Raw genomic sequence first — 14227 nt, 5'->3', positions numbered from 1 at the left:
ATAAATTTTGCAACCTAAACACAATGAATAAATTTATGAAAAATTTAAAATACCAAACTTCATACAAGAAGAAAGAGAAAATGTGAATATAGGGTAATAACCATTAAAGACATTTACACAGTAATAAAATACTCCTTACACAAAAATCAAAATCCCCAAACCTAGATAGTTTCATAAGTGAATTTTTACAAAACTTTGAAAAAGTAAATAATTCTCAGGAAAGCTCTCCCATTCACACAATGAGGCTGGTATATCCTTATTTCAAGTTAGGATAAGCATTAGAAGAGAAAATTCTAAGACATGCTCCCTTATCAATGTACATGAGAAAATCTGAAATCTCCATTAGCTAAATAAATCCAATAATGGTTTTAAAATACCTTGTTCAAATAGGGTTTATACCAGAGTAAAAGGGTATTTGAACATTAGAAAAGTCTTCAATATAATTCACTATAATAATGAATAAAAAAGGAAAAAAATAGACAATTACCTATAGGAGAGAAAAACAAAAAAACATTAATGGTTAAATATATATTTCAAATAAAAATTCTTAGAAAGATATGAAAAAAAGAGCTCTTCCTTAACTTGATGAAACCCATACTAAAAAGAAAATCCTACATTATGTATTATATTATGTAGTAAGCTTTCATACACATTCCTAATTAAGCTAAAAAATAAGACATGTCTACCATAGGCAATGCTTATTAACATGGTTTCAGAACTCTTAGTCAATATGGAAAACATAAAAAATAAGTAAGGCATGATCTGCAAATGACGTTTATTTACATTTCTATGTAAATGGTCTTATTTACATAGAAAACCCAGCAGAATCAAGAGACATTTAGAACAAGTTAAAGAGTTCATTAAGGCTACCAGAAACAAAGTCAACTTATAAAAAATTCTTTTTATACAAAAAATAACAGAAAATTGGTAATATATATTATTTTAAAAGAAAACTATTAAAAACTATATTTTAAATATTAACCTAAAAATATTATCAATTATTCTTCAGTGAAGCTGTTAAAAATATTAACATAAAAATAATATACAAGATCTTTAAAAAAAGATTTTAAACTGTTTAAAGATGTACAAAATATCTAAATAAATGGATGTATGTAATGTATATGGGCAAGACAACTTAGGAGAAAAGATATCGATTCATAAAAATTCCAGCTGTTTTTTTTTTTTTTAAGATCAGGTACAATGAAAAATTCATGAGGGAAAACAAAGATTCATAAGTAGCTAAGCTAATTTCCTAAAATAATAGTAAAAAAAAAGCCTTGCCATACAAGTATTAGACATATTACAAAGCCACATGCTAGAAACAGAAAAGTAGGTCAATTATCAAAATAAAGGGTCCAGAAATAGAGCCATATATAGAAATAGAGAATGAAACTTAATCAAGATAGTATCACAAAACAGCAGAGAAAGGATAAACTATTTAGTAAATGGTACAGGGAATATTGGCTCACTGTATGATGAAAAATAACATGAACCTTTATCTTAAACTATAAACAAGAATGTTCTCCACATATGTTAAAGACATAAATTCGTGAAGTTAAACTTTATGGAAAAGAAATTTATAGATTATATCTTTATGACTCAGCTGGTATGTAAAACAAAATCTTTCTTAAAAATCCAAGAAACGTACGATCATTATGTCAAAACTTCATGGAATTGTAAAACCCTACATTAATAAAGAAGACAGATCTCAAATCAAAAGTCTAACATTACACTTAAAGAAACTAGAAAAAGGAGATGAAAACTAAGCCAAAAGTTAGCAGAAGGAAGGAAATAATAAAGATTAGAGCAGAGATAAATGAAATAGAGAATAGAAAAAACAAGATGAAAATCAAAGAATATAACAGTTAGTTTTTTGAAATAATAAACAAAATTGACCACCAGTTGGTTAGATCAACTTAACAAGAGAGAGAGAGAGACAAGATTCAAAGAACTAAAATCAGAAATTAAAGAGGGGACATTACAATTGATGTAACAGAAATACAAAGGATCACAAGAAACTACTTTGAACAATTATATACCAAAGAACTGTATAACCTAGAGGAAATGAATATATTTCTTAAACATAAAAACAAAAATAACCATATCATGAAGAAATTAAAAAAAAAACTAAAATCTATAACTAATAAGGAGATTGAAATTGTTCTGAAAAGCCCAGGTTCTGATGACTTCATTGGAGAATTCTTACCAAATACTTGAAGAAAAATAAGTAAAGAAAAATTAACTTAAAGCAAACCAGATAAGGGGCTACATTAAACTTTAAAAACTTCTGCACAACAAAGAAAACAATCAACAAAGTAAAAAGGCAAGTGAGAGAAGAGGAGATATTTCAAATAATATATCTCATAAGGGATTAATGTTCAAAATACATGAGGAGGGATCCCTGGGTGGCGCAGCGGTTTGGTGCCTGCCTTTGGCCCAGGGCGCGATCCTGGAGACCCGGGATCAAATCCCACGTCGGGCTCCCGGTGCATGGAGCCTGCTTCTCCCTCTGCCTATGTCTCTGCCTCTCTCTCTCTCTCTCTCTCTCTGTGTGTGTGACTATCATAAATAAATAAAAATTAAAAAAAAATACATGAGGAACTAAAAAACTCAATAGCAATAACAAAAGCAGATAACCTGTGTTTGAGATGGGCAAAAAACTTGAGCATACAATTCTCCAAAAAGATATATAAATGGCCAACAAGCATATGAAAAGATGCTCAAGATCACAAATCATTAGAAAATACAAGTCAAAACCATAATAAGAAAACACTTCACACCCATGAGGATGGCCACCATCAAAAGAATAGAAAATAACAAATGTTGGTTTGGATGCAGAGAATTTGGAACCCTTGTACACTGTTGGTGAGAATGAAAAATGTACAGCTGCTATGGAAAACAGTATGGTGCTTCTTCAAAAAATTAAAATAGGGCGGGGCGGGAGAGCAAAAAAAAATTAAAATATAATTACCATGTGATCCAACAATCCCATTTGGGGTATATATCAAAAAAATCAAAGCAGAATATTGAAGAGATATTTCCATATCCAGGTATATTACATTATGCACAATAACCAAGAGGTAAAAACAACTCAAATGTCCATCAACAGATGAATGAATAAAGAAAACATGGTATTAAATAGAATATTACACAGCCTTAAAAGAGAAGATCTTGTCACGTGCTACAACATGGATGAAACTTAAGGGCATTATACTACCTGAAACAAAAGGAAAAATACTATACAGTTCCACTCATATAAAATATTTAAAGTAGTCAAAATCATGGAAACATAAAGCAGAAAAGGGACTGCCAAGGGCTAGCGAGATGGAATATGGGGAATTCGTGTTTAATGGAAGTAATGTTTTAGTTCTGTAAGATGAAAAATATCTGGAGATCTATTGTACAGTAAGATGAATATATTCATCACTATTAAACAGTATGCTTAAAAATGTTTAAGATGGTAAGTTTGTTATTGATTATAACTGTAACTAACTAGACCCCAAGACCTGACCTTTATTGCCCACCTCCCGCTTATACTTACTGACCTGTGTCCCACATTTTTCCTTAAGCTCTTCTTTCCAGTTTATCTCTTAACTCAGGCAAATAGAAACTGAAACCACCCAGAGTGGTAGCCATTGCCCTGGCAAGACTCCCAGCCAGCCCAGACCACCCATGCCAGTTTGAGATTAACCTCTGACTCACGCCTATGCAGATGGACTATGGAGTGATCTCCAGAGTGACTGATGACAACCTTTACATCTTGATGATACTAAAATTTACCCCCAAGGAAGAGCCACAGCTCATTTACATAACATACAATGGATTTATAGGCATCTTCCAAGATGCCTACTTCTACATATGATGACAAGGCTTCCCTATTGAAATATTTAATCTAACCCTAAATAAAAGGAATGCATTCACCCTTGCTGGGGAATCATGGCTTGGAAGTTATTCCCTGTGATCTTATTTGCTGCAAGTAAATTTTCTTTGGGCAACAATTCAACCTGGTACAGTTTCTGATTCACCAAGGACCAAACTCACATTTGTTCAATTACATAACCACAACTAAAAATAAAATAAAATAATTTTAAAAAGCTTTGTGGAACTAACTAGATCAAAATTAAAGATTTCAGTTCAGGGACACCTGGGTGGCTCAGTGGTTGAGTGTCTGCCTTCAGCCCAGAGCATGATCCCACGGTCCCGAGATCGAGTCCCACATCAGGCTCCCTGCATGGAGCCTGCTTCTCCCTCTGCCTATGTCTCTGCCTCTCTCTATGTCTCTCATTAACAAATACATTAAAAAAAAAAAACTTAAAAAAATATTTCAGTTCAATAAAAATCAACTTGAAGTTAACAGAGTAAAGAAGAAGATGTTTGCAATTTTGAAAAACCACAAAGGATCATGATTTAAAATACACAAAGAACCTTTGCAAATCAAAAAGACAAAGACAGGAAGTCCAATGAAAAACAAAGATATGCATAAACAATTGCAGAATACGAAGCCATAATTCCATAAGCCTAAGGGTTCATGAAGTGAGACTTTAACTTATTAATACTTCTTCATAATCAAAGATATGTGACTAAGCAATTAGATACCACTTTACAGTATCAGAATGGCTAAAATTAGAAAATTTGGGGGCATGTGGGTGGCTCAATTGGTTAAAGCATCCAACTCTTGGGTTTGGCTCAAATTATAATCTCAGGGTCATAGGACTGAGCCTCACATAGGGCTCCATGCTCAGCGCAGTCTGCTTGTCCCTCTCCCTCTGCTTCTCCCCCTGCTTGTGTACTCTCTTTCTCTCTCTATCTCTCTCAAATAAATAAATTAAATCTTTTTTTTTAAAGAAAGTGTTGATGAAGCCAACTGAGGAAACAAAAGCTTGCATATTCTACAACCATTCTTGAGAGTAACTTGGAAGAACATACTAAAATTACTTAATGGAATTATATAGGCATAAACTCTGAATGCAGCAACCTTATTTTGTGATATATATCCAAAAAACAAGAACAAAAACCCCTCTTGATCAGCTCAGTATTATACGGTTAAGTGTGGTAAATACATACAATGAAATACTTTGTAGGGATTAGAAACAACAAAATATATATACATACAACAATACAAAAAGATCTTTAAAATATAATGTTTAACAAGACAGGAAACAACAAATGTTGGCAAGGATGTGGAGAAAGGGAATGATGATTCCCATTATCTTACACTGTTGATGGGAATGCAAGCTGCTGCAGCCACTCTGGAAAACACTATGGAATTTCCTCAAGAACTTAAAAATAGAGCTATCCTACAATGCAGTAACTGTACTACTAAGTATTCTCCTACCCACTACTAGATATTTACCCCAATGATACAAATGTAGTGTTCCGAAGGGGCACCAGCACCCCAGTGTTCATATCAGCAATGTCCACAATACCCAAACTGTGCAAAGAGCTGAGATATCCATTGACAAATGAATGGATAAAGAAGATTACACACACACACACACACACACACACACACACACACAGGGATGCTACTCTGCCCCGGGTGGCTCAGTAGTTTAGCGCCACCTTCAGCCCAGGGTGTGATCCTGGAGACCCGGGATCGAGTCCTACTTTGGGCTCCCTGCACAGAGCCTGCTTCTCCCTCTGCCTGTCTCTCTCTCTCTCTCTCTCTCTCTCTCTCTCTCATGAATAAACAAATAAAGTCTTTTTAAAAAAGGAATTTGAATGAGAGTAGTTTAGTTGGAAAGCATAAGCAACACTGGTAAAGAATGAAAAATTAGTAACAAGAGAAGAATGCATCCCATAAGGGCTCCACTATTATGACACCAAGATTCCACAGTGAGCAATTAAAGCTTAATCCCAGAATAAAACTCTGAGAATTTATGTAAAAAATACACCTGAAAATTGTTCAGCTCTAGGAAAGAGGGAGCTCAGATTTTCATATGCCCACTTATGAGAGTCACTAATTGAGAGCTACCCTTTAGAAATTGATCATTCATTGGCATTTCCAGTCTGTCTTGTGTATAGGCAGCTCTCTACAGTTGCAGAAAAAAAGAGCCTTAGTCACAGATGCAAATACTAGCAGTCATAAATGAGCAGGATTTCCCAGAGATATGGATGGGGACCTGAGTATATGTACTATAGCCCACCCTTTGCACTAATCAGATGTACTTTACCCTCATGTTAATTTAGTTAGTACTTCAAATTGGTACCCAGTCACAATTTTGATTTAAAAAGAAGAAAAGAACTTCTAGCTTAATATTGGTATAAGTTACTGTCTTGGCTGGCTATTGCAGTTGGTCCCAAGGCCACAACTGATATTCATCATCCCCCTTTTCCAAAACACATTTTAGACTTTTCTCACTCTTGAAATAGCATTTCTACTCTTCCAAGCTGGTTGCTCAGTGGGGTAACCTATACCTTCACACCTGAGAAATCTGCACCTCTGGTTATTTGGCTTTGTCAGGATACTGTTCCTGTAATTTCCTATTTATGATAATCATCGGGTTTGAAGGCAAATCCAAGTAAATCTAGACATACTTCTCACTGTCCCCATTACGTAGTAGCAATCCTACCTCCTCAAAATAAACAAGATCAATCATTTCTGTCAATATACTAACCCTTCAATCACTCTGTCAACAAACTAACCCTTCTAGTCTAATTATATGAGGAATCCCAAATGACTAGGTAGTTGCTCTAACTTGAAGATTAGTGGAATGTTACTTTGTTCCTGGAAACCCGGACCTCAAATCCTACAAATATTAAAGTTGTAGAAATAGAAAACATACTTTCTCCCAAGTGGGTCACTTGTAGTAAATGGCATAAGGGCAGCTTCTGCTTCCATGCCTTGGATCCATGTGCTCAATCTAAAGGAGATATGTAGCAGTATATACTGATTCAAGGAATACATCTTTAAAGATAGCATCCAACGACTCCGAGCAGATGCCTTTGTTTTACTTTTAAGTGGCCTTTTCAACATTCAAATTGGGAGCTTCTGGGTGATAGAGAGCAAGTGCAGTAGATCCCACACACATATACTTACTCTTTACCATAATTCAGCCCGTTTCAAAAAAAAAATTATAAGACATACTATAAGTGTAAGTCAGACACTTTGACCCCTCAGATGATGGTGCTAACTAAAGCACTGGGGCAGAGAAAGCAGACTAATAACTGGGATATGTAACAATCCAGTAAGGATAAATGGCTGTCTCCCCTAGCATTGGTGTCTTCAAAGTATAGGACCATACAAATAGCTCAACATCAGTTTCTACTGCTGACACACACATTGAACATTCCACATTAGTGATACCCAGATTAACCTTAATAAAAAGCCTTTCCTGTTGGGCCCATGCATCACCTGCATTCCTGCCACAAGACTACTCCATTCATGGGTCCAGTGTGCACATGCTGGGATAGCCAAGAGAGGCTTACTAACTTCTCCTAAAAAAATCATCCTTTTATTCTATTCAGTGTCTTCTCTGATGTGGATGACTTCTGGTAAATACTGTCGTTATATAAAAATCCGATACTTAAAAAAAAAAAAAATCCGATACTTTGTGCCTATTCCTATTCATCAATCCACATTCTTCTTTCCTAGATCTCTTTTTAACTGATCTTCTAATCTCACTCCTTCCAAATCCCTAACCACCTAGTCTTTCAAGTGCTGTGCATTTTCTTCAGTGTTAGGAAACGGAAACGTACGATGGCTTTTTTTTTTTTTTAACTTGGTGGAGATATCTTGTCATACCCAGACCACAAAATCTTTACAACTTTCAACAATATCAGAGGCCCTTAAATTTTTATAAAATTTGTCTCCCCCCACCCTGGCATGTGTCTTACCAAAGCATCTAGAATATTTATGGCCTCTCTGATTAACATGATGTCATAAAAAGGGTAGACCAATATGAGTTTTCTGCAAAAGGTTCAGATAATAAAGTTGCCTTTATATTATGTTGTTAGTGAAAGTAGAACAGCAAACATAACTTTGAACAAGTCCATGAATGCATACTTTTAGCTCTTCCGAATGAATGTGAACTGCCTCTGACCCATTTTTCTGGCATGGAATGCAAAGAACATATTCTCCAGATCACACCAAATATAAGAGACTGTATTGATCTGTTCTAGTGTAGATACACATCCATCACAGAGCTGTAATTGAGTATGTTACTTGGTTACATTTTCAGAGGTCCACATTGTCTGCTCTGATCCATCTATTGTTTTTCTTCCAGAAGCAAGACTAGTGATGATGGCCACTTGAAACATACTTTAGGAGTGCTTTTTATCTCTGATATTCCATCTGGGATTATTTTTTCTGATTTTCTGTCTTGGTTAGGAAGAAGGTGAGGAAAGCTCAAGGGCTTCCACTTGGCCTTTCCTACCATGGTTGCTTTCATTCTACAGATCAGGTAATCAATGCACAGTTCTACAAGCTACTAAATATCTTCATCATAAGTATGAACCGAAGGAATAGGAAATGACCACAGAAGCCTTTGTACTCTCTAATAGGTGGACTCAGGCCAGGACTCAACTTATGATTTCATTTATGAGTTTGCATTAGTTTACTAGAGTTGTCAAAACAAAGTACCACAAACTCGGTAGCTTAAACTACAGAAATGTATTGTTCTCATAGTTCTGAAGGCTAGAAATCCATGATCAAGGTGTCAGCAGGTTTGGTTCCTTCTGAGGGCTATGAAGAAAAGATCTGTTCCAAACCTCTTTCCTTGGCTTGCAGACAATCATCTTCTTCTCCCTGTCTGACTCTGTGTCCAAAATCCCTTTTATAAAGATACTGGTCATAATGCATTAGGATTTACCCTAATGACTGTATTTTAACTCAACAACCTCTGTAAAGGCTCTATCACCAAATAAGGTCACAATCTAAAGCACAGAGGGTTAGGACTCCAACATATCTTTTTTTGTAGGGCACAGTTCAACCCAAAACAGACCTGAACTCCATACATGCCCTCTTTAAGAGCGTATCAGTGTCAGTCCAGACACTGTATCCACCAGCTCTGGAAATATATGGTTATTTCCTTTTTCCTAGCACATAATTGCTCCAGTAAATGGCTATAGATCTCTTTAGGAAAAGACTTGGGAAATCATTACTGTCTGTGCTTCTTGAGGTACTACAAAGTTCTTTATTAAGACACCTCATCATTCCCTCAATCAATGCTGAGTGAGAGAACAGCTTCGGATCTGGAAACTGGATAAGGGATCATTATTTTGTTTGTTTGTTTGTTTGTTTGTTTGTTTGTTGTTGGCAGCTGACATGACCATTTAGAATACCTGCTCCTGATCTTTTATGTAGAGGTATAACAATAACCTCATGGGTGCCCCTCTATCTTGTCCCTACTAAAAATATTGAGAATTAAAGTGTTTTACTTCTTTGTAGAAAGAAAAAAACTATGAGGAGTAGTTTGAACAGTGGTTTCCTCCTTCTTTCTGACCTGTAGCTAATGATATGGATCAAGCATCTTTTTATGCCTTGGCAAATTGCCATACTACTTGAGTTTGAATCAGCTTCTAGCATCTTATCCTTTCCACTTTTAATGTGGTGAATTATCTCTGAGAATTCCATGATTGTAAAGCTTTCCATTAGCATCACTTTCTCTGAGATAGTTTCATCATTTTGTCATGACCATTTTTCTCATTATGTCAGTAAGGTTGCCTTCACTAAGCTCCTCTGATTGCATATCTGGAATCTCTCTCTTTTTTTTTTTAATTAAGTTTTTTACTTAATTCCATTTTGGTTAACTTACAGTGTTATTCATTTCAGGTATACAATATAAAGTGGCTCAACAATTCTATACATTGCCCAGTACTCATCATGACGTGTTTGGAATCTCTTAAATAGCAGCAGTGTCAATAATCTCAGAGTCAGCTATTTCTTCCATAACCTCACTTACATTCAATTAGAATTTCACTTCTTCAATTATCACTTTAGTTTCTTTACTTTGCAGTGGTCAATTCTCTCCTTCAATTGTCCATTTTTATAAAATGTTACATGGCTTTCTCATTGGGAGATACACAACTATACATTTGCCATCTGTGCGTAAACTGAATAACTGATTACTTTATAGATTTTGAAGAGAAAATGACACGTTCCTTGATCATGATGTGCATCTGTTATTTATGAAGTGCTCTGTGTGGCTCTATTGAAGAGCCAGAAAGGTTTGTACTTTATGCAATTACTCCTAGTTAATATATCTTGATAACTTAAATTTGAACTGTGTGGTTGGAGCACTGGTATTTAACAGAACTGTGATAAGTGAAACTCATGCATATCAGAACCATGTTAAAGCAAGGAATATAAATCCATTCTAATATGCCCACCTTTCTAAGTCTCTTGACTCCTCCTCAGTACTTTGCCAAGGCACTTCGAGAATCTCTATCATTGAAACAGAATATTATAACTGATTCCTGTTGCCCTCGCCAGGATGCTAAATACTGAGCCACATAAGAACATTTTTATCAGTAAACTCTCCCTTATCCAGACATATTTTGTAATTCCTAGTGCAGCACTTTCAAGATTGATCTCTAGGCACACTTTCCTGATAGCATAATTTTAGCCAGGTCCTACACTCATCTGGTTAACAGTACCTTTCTTTCCAGTCAGAGATAGTACTTCGCCAGTTAGGCCATGATGAGGTTGAGCCTAGTTTTTGGCTTACATACTTTAGGGACAGTTGGAGCAAACCTTGAGGTAAATATATCTGCAAGCATATTATCTTGCAAAACATCTGCCTCAGGTGAAGACTCTCCATGATGTCCAGATAAGGCGGAATTGGGAGTAGAAGTAACGGCTTTCCTCTTATAAAAGAATAGTAACTTCTGCAGGGCCAAGAGTTGGAGGATATCTGGAAGAGAAATTCAGTAAGTCCAAGAAGTCATGAAGGTCTTAAAGAAGTTCAATATTCTCAAGCCAATCCATTTTAGATATCAGGGTACCACTCTTTTTGGTAGAGAAAATAAAGAAAAAGACTTGCCAGAGTTGTTATTCAGCCTTCTTTGTAATTCTAGTATAAAAGAATCAGAATTCTGGGCCTAATTTTCAATACAGTCTATCCTCTAGCTTTATAAAATGAGAGCTTCCTTAGATACTGTCAAAGGGATTTTCTGACTTTCACTCAATACCCATGGTTCAGGACTGGCTAGTTTGAGTACATGGTTTTCTTTTTTCAGCACATCAATGCCCATTTAAGAGCAAGTGACTAAATCCATAGTCCTAGTTGTTACCATTACCACCATCTCTCAAATTCCAGAGATACTGCATAAGACAGTGAGTGCATCACCCTATACCTCATGCCACCCCAATGCCCAACAATAAGAGTCTTAGTGATTATAATGCTACAACATGCCAGAGTTTAAGTCTACCCCACCTAAAACTAGCAATGGAGTCTTTTATGTAATCAAAATGTCAAGAGATCCTACTCTAGAATCTACCTTGAAGATCGGCCTTGTAGAATAATTTCTGGTATAAATTTCCTTATTTTGGGATTCTCTACAATCCATAAGCAGACCCAAAGAAAATAACCAAATGCAAATATTTATGCAGGAGTTGCAGTAAATGAGGGCAGGGGGAAGATGTGAGAAAGGGAAAATGAAAAAGTCAATGAAGAGTGCATTATCAAACTAAATAACACAATGGGTAAATGGAGCTTAATCCTTTGGGGAATATCTGGAAAATGATATAAAATACATGCATCAGAATTATCCTACCTGAAGGACAAAGAGGCTGAAATATTTACATACCTATTTCCCTCATTAGTTGAAAGCAGCTCCTAGGAGTTGTTAATTCCTCAGCATGTTCAACCTGCCATGCTCACAAGGAAAAAGCTTTCTGTAGCATGGAGAGCCCTCATCTAATATTGGCAGTTGAAGTCAGCCAGAAAACACAGTACTGAAAAGGCCTCCAGAATCTAAGTAAGGCAATACAGCATCTGCTATCCTAGGCATCCCTGATCCCCAGAGCAAAACTGCATATTTTGAATCTTGGTGCTGAGTAAAATTGAAAAATAGTCCCACCATAAATCTAGAGAAGTCCCTGGATTACCAGATCATCAAAAAAGGAGTAGCATTATGTGGGTGTTACGGCCTGAATTATATTGCCTCCAAATTACATGTTGAAGTCCTAACCCCCAGTCCCTCAGAATGTGACTACACTTGGAAATAGGGCCTTTAAAAAGGTGATTAGGTTAAAATAAAGTCATCAATCCAATCTGACTGATGTCCTTACAAGAAGAGGAAATTTGGACATACAAAGAAACACCAGGGGCACAGGTGCACAGAGAAAAGACAATGAGAAACACAATGTGAAGGCAGTTAAATGCAAGCCAAGAAGGGACATCTCAAAAGAACCTGAATCTGACAATACCTTGATCTTGGACTTCTAGCCTCAAGAACTATGAGAAAAATATATTTGTATTGTTTAAATCACCCAATTGGGGGTACTTTTTTTGGCAGGCATACCAAATTAATATAGCTAGGATGGTTCACTGATTCAGGGACATCATCACTATGGGAGCAGAGCCAGAGGAAAAGGATCCTTCGGTAGGCCAACTCTATACTGGATCAAGCAATTCCTCTACTCTAAGTGGAATGCAGAATTTTTCCTGATGTTCCCTACTCTCAGAACCAACAGAACTTGTCAGTTTTACTATGCCTTAATTCGATAACATAGAGGCCCATCTTCAGAAAATGAATCCAGTAGAAATGACACCATGGGTTGTCTTGGTCATGTAAGTCTGCCTGATTCACTGCTTCTACCTGAATGGGACACAGCTAGCCAGGTTTTGTTCCTCCATTGCGTCCTTTAGTCAGACGTAAGATGCCACAGAAGATGCCGGAGGACAATTCCTGAGAAGAGGACTTCCTGTTTCTTATTCTCCCCTGGAAAGCTAGTATAGCCCTTCCCAAGAAACTTCCCCATCAAGTGATTTCCCTATCCTAGCTCATCCTCTGCTGGCACAAGAAATGTCTGTCCATCAGCCACTGGATTTTGTCTTTTGTCCTATAACCTAAAAATAGAAGTGATTTGATCTAGCCTTCCAATAAGCTTACTTCTAAAGACCTAGGATCACAGAAAGGTGTTCTATTGTGCCTCATATAATTTTTTCTTTTAGTTTTATCATTATTTACTAAATATATATACAATGGCTTAAGTGGAAATCTATTAGAATTATATAATTCTTAGTAGAGTGATTATTGTAATGTGAATCTTATAAATCATTTCCATTGTATTATATTGTAAATAGAGTAATTACAGTAAATTTGCTGTTTTTAATAAGTCCAATAAAATAATTCAAACACAGAGCAAGAATTTTTTGTTCTTCTAAAATAATTTTGAATTTTTCTTTTTGAATTTTTCCTTCTCTTAGTTAAGTGACTATATAATAGTCTAAATAGAAACTTGATAGATTTTTAATTCCAAAGGTACTATTTTAGAAATGTACATGTAAAAATATAAGTCACATTAATAAACTGCTTCCATTTTATGAGTTTAATTGTAATCCAATTCCAAATGCCTATCTTTAAGTCCTAATGTTAATTTGATATTTTATTGTTACTATTTAATGTCTTTCTTATTAATACAGCACTTAGGTGGCTCAGTAGTTGAGCATCTGCCTTTGGCTCAGGTCATGATTTCATGGTCCTGGGTTCAAGTCCTGCATTAGACTCCCTACAGGGAGACTACTTCTCCCTCTGCCTATGTCTCTGCCTCTCTCTGTGTGTCTCTCATGTATAAATAAATAAAATCTTTTTAAAAAATAATGATCCAGAAATAAATCTTTTTGTTTCAGATTACAGTTAAGTAATTATAAAACTCCAAATAGAAGCTTATCAAAATTATAATTTGAGGGATATTTTTTTATAACAATAAAAGTTGTTAGTGTTGTTTATTTAAGAGTGACATTTATGAGTCAATTGTTTCATTTTCTTCTATTTCTAGGTAATAGGAGCATAGTATTTTGTTTGTTGTATTAGTTTCCTGTATTTGCTGTTATAAATTACCATAAAGTAGATGACTTAAAACAAGAAATTTACTCTCTTACAGTTCTGGAAGCCAGAAATCCAAAAATCAAAATGTCAGCAGAGCTGCACTTCCTCTGGAGGCTCTAAGGCAGAATCATTCCTTGCCTCTAGCACCTTCAAATGATGTCCAGAATCTTTTGGCTTCCTTTGCTTCTGGCCACACTACTCCATTCTCTACCTCTGCCTTCACATTTGCCCT

Source organism: Vulpes lagopus, chromosome 8 (genome assembly GCF_018345385.1).
Source record: "Vulpes lagopus strain Blue_001 chromosome 8, ASM1834538v1, whole genome shotgun sequence".
NCBI classification, from domain to species: Eukaryota; Metazoa; Chordata; class Mammalia; order Carnivora; family Canidae; genus Vulpes; species Vulpes lagopus.
Note: the sequence above shows the minus strand (reverse complement) of the source record.